Raw genomic sequence first — 12,115 nt, 5'->3', positions numbered from 1 at the left:
AACTCTGCATTGTTATTCTAAGTTTGTAAGGAGCTGCCGGGGAGGCCCTGCCTGCGGACAGGTGTTTTATTGCGGGCATATTCTGCAATATTTTCTTAACGCAGTAATAGCGCAACAGTGGTGGATTTATTCTGCAATCCTTCCCCAGTGCTATTCACACTGGCTGCAGTGGAAGAAGAGAAAAGAGTTTGGATTTGATATCACTACCCAAAGGAGTCTCAAAGCGGCTAACATCCTCCTTTCCCTTCCTCCCCCACAACAAACACTCTGTGAGGTGAGTGGGGCTGAGAGACTTCAGAGAAGTGTGACTGGCCCAAGGTCACCCAGCAGCTGCATGTGGAGGAGCGGGGAATCGAACCCAGTTCACCAGATTATGAGTCCACCGCTCTTAACCATTACACCACACTGGCTCAGTGTGGTGTAACACTCACAAATAAACGTGAGTGTTTGTGTTATAAAAATTTATGGGGTTACAGGAAGAAGTTACAGGACATGCACTGGTTGGTCACAGCAGTGTGACAGCCCCAAAACCTTTGCAGGCGCAAGCAGTAATGAACATGCAATTAAAAAAAGATGTCTGGGGGGGCCATGCAGATTACTTTTGTATTAAAGGTTAAGGGACCCCTGACCATTAGGTCCAGTTGTGGCCAACTCTGGGGTTGTGGCACTCATCTCACTTTATTGGCCAAGGGAGCCGGTGTACAACTTCCGTGTCATGTGGCCAGCATGACTAAGCTGCTTCTGGCAAACCAGAGGAGCGCATGGAAATGCCGTTTACCTTCCCGCCAGTGCGGTACCTATTTATCTACTTACACTTTGACGTGCTTTCAAACTGCTAGGTTGGCAGGAGCAGGGACCGAGCAACGGGAGCTCACCACGTCGCGGGGATTCGAACCGCCGACCTTCTGTTTTTGTTTTAAAATATTTATTGCAAATTTTAAACAAAAGAGAAGCCGACAAACATGTACAATACCATCACCATACAACAAAACAAAGAAAGACAGAAGAAGTTTAGAAAGTAAACATAGAATGAAAGGAAAGAAAAAAGTACATAAAAATCAATTTATCCATAAATCATATTTCCGTAATCTTTGGACTTCCTCACATCACCCTTTCCTGCGTTCTCGAACCGCCGACCTTCTGATCACAAGTCCTAGGCTCTGTGGTTTAACCCACAGCGCCACCCGCGTCCCTTGCAATCAACCCTGTAACGGGTGCTATTTTTTCTAGAAAAAGAGGGGCCGGAGCTCACCAGGAACGCCTCCCTTGTTTTCTTACAGCTGCGATAGCGCCCATTTGAGAGGACCTGGAACCAAGTTCCAGATGGAAAAAGGAGAAGCTATGACAGGAACAACCCCTCCACATTTAGTGGCTCTGCTCTCTTTCAGCCCAGTTAAGCCCTCCGAAAGCAGCATTCCTCACAAATTCCCATCCTGGCATTAGTGCCATGATATCATTCCTAGCTAGGCTCGTATGACCTAGTTTCACCTCGCAGATTATTAAAATTAAGCTGATGAGAGCAGCAAAGTGTTTGGCGACTAAATCCAGATTTATTTTTTTACAGTCAGCCCCACCCCTCGTTGGCAGGTCACCGTTTTGATCCCTCGCGGAAGCTCCTTGCTCCGAGGAGATGGGAGAGGTAGTGGTTGTGGCGTGGTGAACCTCACCACCTTCTGGCTCCCAGTGGCAGCCAGCCCTCCATCTTCAGCATAAACAGCTGCTAGTCTTTTCCCCCCAATGAGCTGCATGCTTTTCAATGGCGCTCAACGTTTTAATGACTTCACGTAAACCACTTTGTGAGGTCACCTTAAAAAAGCAGTATGGAAAGAAGATAAAAGGCCCAGCAAGAGAAGAATGGCAGATCAAGTTGATGGATTATGCCGAAATGGCTAAAATGGCTAAAACCGGAAGAATCAGAAATCAGGAAGGCCAAAATTGTAATAAGGAATGGGGAAAATGTATAACTTATTTTAAAGACCATTGTAAACAGTTAAAACCGTTAGCAGGATTGGAGTATCACTTGTGGTTCAATGCGAATTTTGGATACAATGGAGAGATGAAAGATTTGGATTATTATAAAAGGCGCAGGGGGGAATGATTAACAATAGGACCCACAAAGGGGAGGAGGGAAGTCTGATTCCTTGGAATCTTGTTTTTATGTTGTATTTTTTAAGTTGGATAGATGCCTTCATCTGCCCCAGCTGCAACAAAAACATGTACAGTGGTACCTCGGGTTACATTCGCTTCAGGTTACATACGCTTCAGGTTACAGACTCTGCTAACCCAGAAATAGTGCTTCAGGTTAAGAACTTTGCTTCAGGATAAGAACAGAAATCGTGCTCTGGCGGCGCGGCAGCAGCAGGAGGCCCCATTAGCTAAAGTGGTGCTTCAGGTTAAGAACAGTTTCAGGTTAAGTACGGACCTCCGGAACGAATTAAGTACTTAACCCGAGGTACCACTGTATTTGCTGTTGTTTACACGGTGAGTCAGATTGGCATTGCCTAGGTGGTCAATTTTCAACAATGAAAACTGCAGTGGGTCGATTGTGTGGTTTCGAGGTTGCTAGTGTAATAATAAAATTTAAGGTCTTATATATATAATAAATGTTCATAAATGTACCAAACAAGCACATACGTAGATCAGCACAGGAAGACCGACCTGAAACCATTTTAACTCCTAAACCGACCAAATGTTTTCTCTGCAAGGAGGGAGGGCAGGAAGTGGGTAATCACCATTTCAAAGGAATGGGCAGACTACCAGGAAAGGCAATCAGATAAGGCATTATCAGATAACCTGGCAGACAGGAAAAGCAACAACATTCAAATTTCTGTTGTAGACCACCTTTTCTGTGATGTAGGTCTGATGTTGTGGGGGGTGGTCTTGGGTTACACCCCTTCTGTGATGTATGTATGATGTATGCAGGGGTTGTCCAGGGCAGGGAATTTAAAATGTCTATATAAGGGCGGGCACACCTTTGTTCGGGGTCCTCCCCCTTTCCTGTGTGTGAGGGGAGCAGCCTGTTGCAACAGATCAATAAAGATCAGGCTTACTAGCCACTTTGCTTCTCAATATTCTCTGGTTGACCTCTGTTATTTTCTCCTAACAATAGGGAACCTATGTAAGGACTCTATATGGGCTCTTGGATACCCCATAAGGGAAAAAGGGCAGATTTTGTTTACAACACTAGAATGGAGGCCGTCATTGGAGCCCATGAGCCTGGGGGCCAGAGACTCTGAGCACTAAAGAAAAAAATTAAAAATAAAACAAGTCTTTAGCCTTTCTAGAAAGCAAGTTACAATTTTTAATGTGCAGTTAAGCAATTTCTCTTTAAATCATCCCACCTGTTATGTGTTTTTAAGCCAATGAGCGAAGTCAGAGCTGTGATTGGTAAAGGCCCTCTCCTGGCTGTTCAGAGACAGCAGAAGCTGACATATGCAAACTCTGTGGGGGAAAATAAAATGCATTAATGCAAATATGGGAACAGGAAGAGAGCAGGGCCGAAAGGTCAGCAGAGTCCAGCAACGTAACCCTGGAGAGAAGAGGTTGCCTTTCTTTTGCAGATTTGCCCCACCTTCCAGGTACGTGGAGGATCATGATGCAGTTCTCTATCAGATTACACCTGCAGGAAGCAAAGGACACCCAGAGCAGAAAGAAAACTACAGAGGAGACATGAATCGCGGAGAATTTGAGCAATGCCAGGCTGCTAATGCTTAGCCAATGACAATTGTAGGGATTTGAGTCAAATCTGTTTAAGCCTTCCTTAGTTAGACTAAGCCATCTGGTGGGGGGAGGGGGAGGGGGAGAAGTGGGATAGATCACTAAGAGGAAATACCGTATTTTTTGCTCTATAAGACAGACTTTTTCCCTCCTAAAAAGTAAGGGGAAATGTGTTTTTTTTTCTTGTTTTCCTCCTCCAAAAACTAGGTGCGTCTTATGGTCTGGTGCGTCTTATAGAGCGAAAAATACGGTGCTGTCTAAAGTAGGAAAGTGGCAAAAATAAATCTCTTTCCTCTCATTTGAAGGAATTCTAACTAGATGTAGTAAGCAAATACCATTACAGTAGAATGGTGGGTTTGTGCATGCAACCAGGGGGAAAAATATATATATTTATATGTGTGTGAAAGCCAAGCTCTATTGAGGGAGATTTTGTGGGGGGTGGGGGGCGCTTGGTCATGCCGCCTCTCAAAAATGCACCTGGCCCAATGCCCCCCCCCCACTCTATACCCCTGGCTCCTGCTGTTTTGTTTTGTTTTGTTTTTTTGCTCTAAGCTTCCTGTTCTCCATGCTATCCCATTTTCGAATAATCTTTGGCCCTCGCATGCACGGCGGATACCGTTGTTGTAAACAAAAATCTGCCCTTTTCCCCCTTATGGGGTACCCAAGGGCCCATATAGAGTCCTTATGTAGGTTCCCTATCGGTAGGAGAAAATAACAGAGGCCAACCAGAGAATATTGAGACGCAAAGCAGCTAGTAAGCCTGATCTTTATTGATCTGTTGCAACAGGGTCCTCACTCACCACATCGCAGAAGGGAGGAGGAACCCAGAACAAAGGTGTGCCTGCCCTTATACAGTGCAGTGGTACCTCTGGTTACGCACTTAATTTGTTCTGGAGGTCATTCTTAACCTGAAACTGTTCTTAACCTGAAGCACCACTTTAGTTAATGGGGCCTCGCGCCACTGCCGCACGATTTCTGTTCTCATCCTGAAGCAAAGTTCTTAGCCTGAAGCACTATTTCTGGGTTAGCAGAGTCTGTAACCTGAAGCGTATGTAACCCGAGGTACCACTGTACATGTAGGGGGCTAAAGTGGCCCTCCAGACCCCTTGGGACCTTCCCCAAAGCGCACCCTCTCCCCAACTACAGTGGTACCTTGGGTTAAGTACTTAATTCGTTCCGGAGGTCCGAACTTAACCTGAAACTGTTCTTAACCTGAAGCACCACTTTAGCTAATGGGGCCTCGCGCCACCGCCGCACGATTTCTGTTCTCATCCTGAAGCAAAGTTCTTAACCCGAGGTACTGTTTCTGGGTTAGCGGAGTCTGTAACCTGAAGCGTATGTAACCAGAGGTACCACTGTATAGACATTTTAATTTCCCTGCCCTGGAGCTCAAGACCACCCCTCCATACATCATATCTACATCACAGAAGGGGTGTAACCTAAGACCACCCCCCACATACCTACATCACAGAAAAGGTGATCTACAACAGAAATTTGAATGTTGTTTTTCCTGTCTGCCAGGTTATCTGTTTAATGGTCACTTGTTTGGATTGCCTGGGGAGCCTGGCCAGTCTTTTGTAATGATAAATACTTAGTTCCTGGGCCAGGTCACAGGCTCACACCCTATTCATATCTTAAATGTGCCCTTAAGACAGGATTTGTGAAGGAAAAGACAATGGGGAGGCTTTTCCATGTTCCTTTGACCTTGCAGAGAAAACACTTGGTCAGTTTGGGAATCAAAAACGGTTTCAGGTTGGTTTTCCCGTGCTGATCTATGTACGTGCTTGGTTGGTACACTTATGAACATTTAACATATATCTAAGACCTCAAAATTCCTATCACAATATCTACCACCGAAAACAGCAGCTCCATGCCCTTATCTGGATGTGGAAAATCTGTAATGTGATTTCAGCACAGGGTTTGAGTTTCCTCAACCCCACAAGTGCCGTCAACTGATGCAAAGTAGGTTTGTAGAAAGTTGTGATGTGGTGATATCAGCCTGTGTGTTTTTGTGGCATTAGAGTATCAGGGAACAGAAGATGCCAGATTGGTCTTTTCTGCGGCAGCCTCGTGCCTCGCTTTTTTTGCCAGGCTCTTTAGTCACTCCCGGTGTTTCTGAGTGCCTTTTGGTGTTCTGTGTTGCTCCCAGCACAACAACAACAACAACAACAACAACAACAACAACAACAACAACAATAATAATTTATTATTTATACCCCGCCCATCTGGCTGGGCCTCCCCAGCCACTCTGGGCGGCTTCCATAAAAACCAAAAATACAGTAAAATATCACACGTTAAAAACTTCCCTGAACAGGGCTGCCTTAAGATGTCTTCTGAATGTCAGGTAGTTGTTTATCGCTTTGACATCTGCTGGAAGGGCGTTCCACAGGGAGGGCGCCACTACCGAGAAGGCCCTCTGCCTGGTTCCCTGTAGCTTTGCTTCTCGCAATGAGGGAACCGCCAGAAGGCCCTCGGCGCTGGACCTCAGCGTCCGGGCAGAATGATGGGGGTGGAGACGCTCCTTCAGGTATACTGGGCCAAGGCCGTTTAGGGCTTTAAAGGTCAGCACCAACACTTTGAATTGTGCTCGGAAACGTACTGGGAGCCAATGTAGGTCTTTCAAGACCGGTGTTATATGGTCTCGGCGGCCGCCCCCAGTCACCAGTCTAGCTGCCGCATTCTGGATTAGTTGTAGTTTCCGAGTCACCTTCAAAGGTAGCCCCACGTAGAGTGCATTGCAGTAGTCCAAGCGGGAGATAACCAGAGCATGCACCACTCTGGCGAGACAGTCCGCAGGCAGATAGGGTCTCAGCCTACGTACCACAAAATACACAAAATAGCGGCCAATGTTTTAGCAAGGATGTCTGGAACCTGTTACTCGCTTCTCTGCCCTCCCACTTTGAGAAGGGACCGTGAATCGCCATTCTGAGGACACATCTCGTCTAGCGAATTATCCCTGAGAGAACAGCTGGTGTCTAGCTGACAGGATGAGTAATGCCGATGACTCATAAGGTTGAGATCGTAGGTCTGCAGCAATTTTTTTTTTTTAAAGCCGTTGGAAAATGAAATAATGAAGGAATAGGAGGAAAAGAAACAAGTGATGATATTGCACTTCACCCATTCATTCATGAAGCTTCGTCGGTGCTGTAGTGAACAGTGAGGAAGCAGGGGATTAGGAGTAAAGTTATGGTAGGTCAGCGGATATCTTCTGCTGCTAAAAGGGTTTGTTCTGAAACTTAAAATGCTTATTTCACAGTTGGCAAACTAAGCAGAGAGCTTCGGTTGTTCAGCGGGAGACAACCAGGGCTGGCCCTCCTTAAGACAAAAAGGCCAGACTGCAGGCATAGGCAAACTCCAGCCCTCCAGATGTTTGGGACTACAATTCCCATCATCCCTAGCTAACAGGACCAGTGGTCAGGGATGGCACCTTAAACCTTGGTTATGGGTGCAACAATGGAATGTCTAGGCGCTTTCTTTTTTTATAACCAGAATAGGTAAAGGTAAAGGTACCCCTGCCCGTACGGGCCAGTCGTGTCCGACTCTGGGGTTGTGCGCCCATCTCGCTTAAGAGGCCGGGGGCCAGCGCTGTCTGAGGACACTTCCGGGTCACGTGGCCAGCGTGACGAAGCTGCTCTGGCAAGCCAGCACCAGCGCAGCGCACGGAAACGCCGTTCACCTTCCCGCTATAAATAGATACCTATTTATCTACTTGCACTTAAGGGTGCTTTCGAACTGCTAGGTGGGCAGGAGCTGGGACCGAACGACGGGAGCTCACCCCGCCGCGGGGATTAGAACCGCCGACCATGCGATCAGCAAGTCCTAGGCGCTGAGGTTTTACCCACAGCGCCACCCGTGCCCCAGAATAGAAAGCTGAAAATGAATGCACTGCAGCTAAAATATTATGTTCATTTTTCACATGGTCTAATCCTTAACCTGCCCACCCCCTAATATTCTTAAGAGGGTCTCTTCTCCAGTCTTCAGAGAGTAGCTGGAAGTGGGGAGGCAGAAAAGGGTCCTCTTTTCCTTCCAGCAGTGGCAGTTTTAATCTGAAATTTTCAGCGTATTACTGCACCCAGAACTCAGAAACGGCTCGTGCTAATGAAATTCCCTGTCGCAAAATGTGCCTAGAACAATGGGAGCTTTGAATACTGGCCTCAGGTGGTCAGTCGGGGGGGGCAGAATGGGGCTCCAAAGACTGTCCCCCGATGTCTCCAGACTCCCACAGAGACCCCAACCACTGTTCTGCTCATTCCCCCTTTATCTATCGTCACACTGCTATTTTTCTAGAAAAAGAGGCGCTGGAACATACCATGAACGCCACCCTTGTTCTCTTAGAATGGCAATGGCTCCCACCTGAGAGGTGCCAGAATTAAGTTCTGGTGAGTTCCGGCCAGTGTGTTTTTTTCTAGGGGAATGCAGCTGTACGCATACCCCTAAACATTTTGTCAATCTAAGTTTGGCCTCATTGAGGGGCAGTATTTCAATATGAGTAGGAAAATGAGAGTACCCCTAAACATTTTTTTAAGGTGGGAAAGCACTGGTTCTGGCTGAAAAAAGCCCTGTATACATGACCCTGCCATATTCTTCTGACTAATTTCCTTTAAGCTGTTTTTAATCTTCTATTTTTAAACTGCTGTAACCCTCCACCGGACCTTATGGTGAAGGGTGGATAAGGAATTGAAATAATAACCATAATAAATAATGGCTTCTCATCAAATGTTACTTCTAGCCAACCTGCTTTTTAAGCGTTCATCCTGAGGTGTTTGCGCCGTTTATGGGGATGGCGCTGGCTGTTTACTAAGCAATCAGTCCCTCACACTTTGCAGTGCATTGCATCACCACTTTCTTCATTGCAAAAAGTCTGTTTTTTGGGGGGAAGTGGGTTAGTTGTGCAAGAGAGCCGATTCAGTTTTCATTGTGCAACCTGGATTTGCGGGTGGTGATTCAATCCCAGAGGAAAATAGCAATTTTTTGACCTCACTGCAGCCCTGCTAAGTGATAGAGTGATTGGGCAACCTTATTTTGTTAGGGAGAATGGGTTTTCAATTGTCCAGGATGGCTAGGGGAATGTTGAGAGCTCATTTGTTTGAAAATGGCTTTGATACAGAGCTTCCTTTGGAATGCTTGGAATTTCGGCAGTCCTCAGATTCTGATGAAGATGTGTGTGTATGTAAGTGAAGAAACTGGCTATTTTGGAGATAGAGGCAGAAGGTTAGCAAAAAAAGGCTTGGAACATCTTTGGTGCATAATGTCTCTGGGGATATGTGAGAGATTGCAGGCCTCTGCTTGGATGAAGTGCATATTTTGCTGGCCTTCATCGTCACCTGTGTTGTACTAAACCAAATACAGTCGTACCTTGGAAGTCCAACGGAATCCGTTCCGGAAGTCTGTTTGACTCCAAAACGTTCAAAAACCAAAGCGTGGCTTCTGATTGGCTGCAAGAAGCTCCTGTAGCCAATTGGAAGCCCTGTCGCACGTTTGGCTTCCAAAATAATGTTTGAAAACCGGAACACTCACTTCCGGGTTTCGATCGTTCAGGAGCCAAAACGTTCGAGAACTAGGCTCTTCAAAAACCAAGGTACAACTGTATAAGAAAAACGCTATCGTATATTCAACATGATACCTATATGCAAATATATATTATGCCATGTAGTCCGTTTTTCATGTCTCTGCAGAGTGTGTCAGGGAGCATAACAACACAAAACTCCTGTTTTCCTATCTTTGTTATGCATTCTTGAGTCATGGGCTTGTCTTTTTTGCTTATGCTATAAAGTACCATTGATGTCACTGATGATATGAAAGTAAAATATTTATCAGCCTGATAGTGTAATAGGGTGACAGAGAGACGTATTCTAGCCTTCAGCAAACTGTAGCCCTGATTCAATCTGCACTATACAGTGGTGCCTCGCAAGACGAAATTAATCCGTTCCGCGAGTCTCTTCGTCTAGCGGTTTTTTCGTCTTGCGAAGCAACCCTATTAGCGGCTTAGCGGCTTAGCGCTATTAGCGGTTTAGCAGCTATTAAAGGCTTAGCGGCTTAGCGGCTTAGAAAAAGGGGCAAAAAAGCGAAAAAAATCGCAAGACTCGCAAGACTTTTTCGTTTTGCGAAGCAAGCCCATAGGGAAATTCGTCTTGCGAAGCGCATCGAAAAACAGAAAACCCTTTCGTCTAGCGGGTTTTTCGTCTTGCGAGGCATTCGTCTTGCGGGGCACCACTGTACATTTAAGGCAATACCAAATAGTCACAGCACTTTAAATCTAATTCTCCAAAGAATTTTGGAACTGTGGTTTGTTAAGGGTGTTGCAGGTTGTTTAGATACCCCCTTTCCCTTCAGAGAGCTATAATCCCTGGAGTTTGCTTCCTTAGCAAAATAAAATTCCTCAAGATTATTTGGGTGAAGCCACAACTGTTTAAAGTGTTATGACACTGCTTTAAATGTATAGTGCAGATGAGGCCCATATTAGTGTGCAAAGGAAGGGGAGCTGTAAACCTATTTTCCATGGCTCCCATCTGTTATGGAAATTACCGGGGGGCGGGGGGGGGTCACATCTTTAAAGTTGTTAACAGTTACAAATATTATGCCTGAATGTATCCTTTCGACTTGACAGCTCAGGGAATATACCTAGCTTTATGAATCATATAAAATCAACACCTTTGCCAAGTTCCTCCATTCCAACACCATTTTGCCCTTGGAAAAAGGACTTTTCCCCCTGCCACCTCCCCAAGCTTGAAGACATGTATACACTCCAGGAAATGCCCAGAGGCGACAATTGCTGGGCTCGCTGTTCTCCAAGGGAATCCAGAGCTCATCACCAGACTTGCCAAGGGGTCCAGACATGTAAAGGAAGTTCTATGCTACAGTACTTTGGGTGGTGGGACTTCAGAGGTGTTTGCCTATGCTAATCTTATACCTGGGTCTTGCCCTGACATGTCTGCTTATGCTAATCTCGTACCAAGGACTTGTCTGGACACATTTGCCAAGGTTGAACTAGCGTAACCCCTGTCTACCCCTCCCCTTTTGTGACATTTCAGTGATGTAGCAATGATGTATCAATGATGCTGTACAAACTGTGTTCTGGGATATGGTGGGAAAGTTTTAAAAGTCATTGTCACCCCATCCTCAGGGTTCAAAATTCCCCTTTGAACCTATTGCGCAATAAACTTTGATCTACAGCTATTTGCTCCGGTTGGTGGCTGGACTCCTCCCTTTATTCCGCAGCGACCCACGGGCTCTACTGGGTGACTGAGCAGCCTCACACCTAGATTTTTCCGTAACACATCTGATACACGTTTTTGCCCTTTGTGTTTCGGTAAATGTCCCATGTTCCACGTGGAGGGTTATGGTCTGTCTCCATGCGCCTGGATGGGACAGTGGGTGTGCAGAAAGCCACTAAAACACAAAACAAAATGTGACAGATATCCACTCCACTGTTAAAAAACGAACTGCATATGACGTCACTTTCCAGCCATTTTATTTGGAAAAATACTAGGAAAGCTCTTGCGAAAAGAAAGGCAATGCCACAGGTGGCAGACTCCCAGGAAGAAGAACACTGCAGTAAAATGCATGCTTACTTGGGCATGTTATGTTAACGTTGTGGGCATGGGCCATAGCTGTCAACCGTCCCTTATTTGGCGGGAAAGTCCCTTATCCCAGCACTGTGTCCTGCTGCTGTCCCTTATTGATGATGTCCCTTAAATTTCCTGGGTTTCAAAGGAAGCAGCTGCTCTCCCTCCCTGCCAGCCAGGGAGGAGGGAGGCTCCAACTGTGTTGCTTGGCTGCGTTGCTCACCCAATAAGGAGTCTAAGAACGACTGAGGGGTGGAGCTTGCATGCCTTGTGCCGATCAAATCGACCGCGTTGCCTGGGGACTCGCCTTTGCTCAGCGCTTCCCAGCAGAGAGGTAACGGTGGTTTTCCTTGCTTCATTCCCTTTGCCGGGCTGCTGCACTGTGGGAACCACCGCTTGAGGCTTCGTTTGGCTGCTGGCTGGGCTTTCTGCCTTTGGCTCGGAGGGGCTCAGATGTTGAACATACCTGTGTTCGGAAAATCCCTTATTTTTGAGGCTGCTGGTCCCTTATTTTCAAATCTGTAAGTTGACAGCTATGGCATGGGCAAATTCCCAACAAGCCAGTTGTTGAGCCGGTACAGATGTGAAGTATGCACTGAGCATGTGGACCATGGATTCATATACAAATATGTAGTATTCACTGGGCAGGATTCCTGAGGACCATGTGGTTTCTATGTCTATTATCCCAACCATTGATTGGACCCCCAAGTCTGGGTGGGGTTTACTCTTAGGAGTAAACATGCCTAGGATAAGATTGGACACCAACAGTATTTATGCTCAGAGAGACCTGGGTTACTTACCTCACCCAGAGTGGCTGAGGTAACCCAGTCAGA

The sequence above is a fragment of the Podarcis bocagei genome, assembly GCF_964188305.1.
Source record: "Podarcis bocagei genome assembly, chromosome: 5".
In the NCBI taxonomy this organism is placed as follows: domain Eukaryota; kingdom Metazoa; phylum Chordata; class Lepidosauria; order Squamata; family Lacertidae; genus Podarcis; species Podarcis bocagei.
This window is presented reverse-complemented; position numbering follows the sequence as displayed.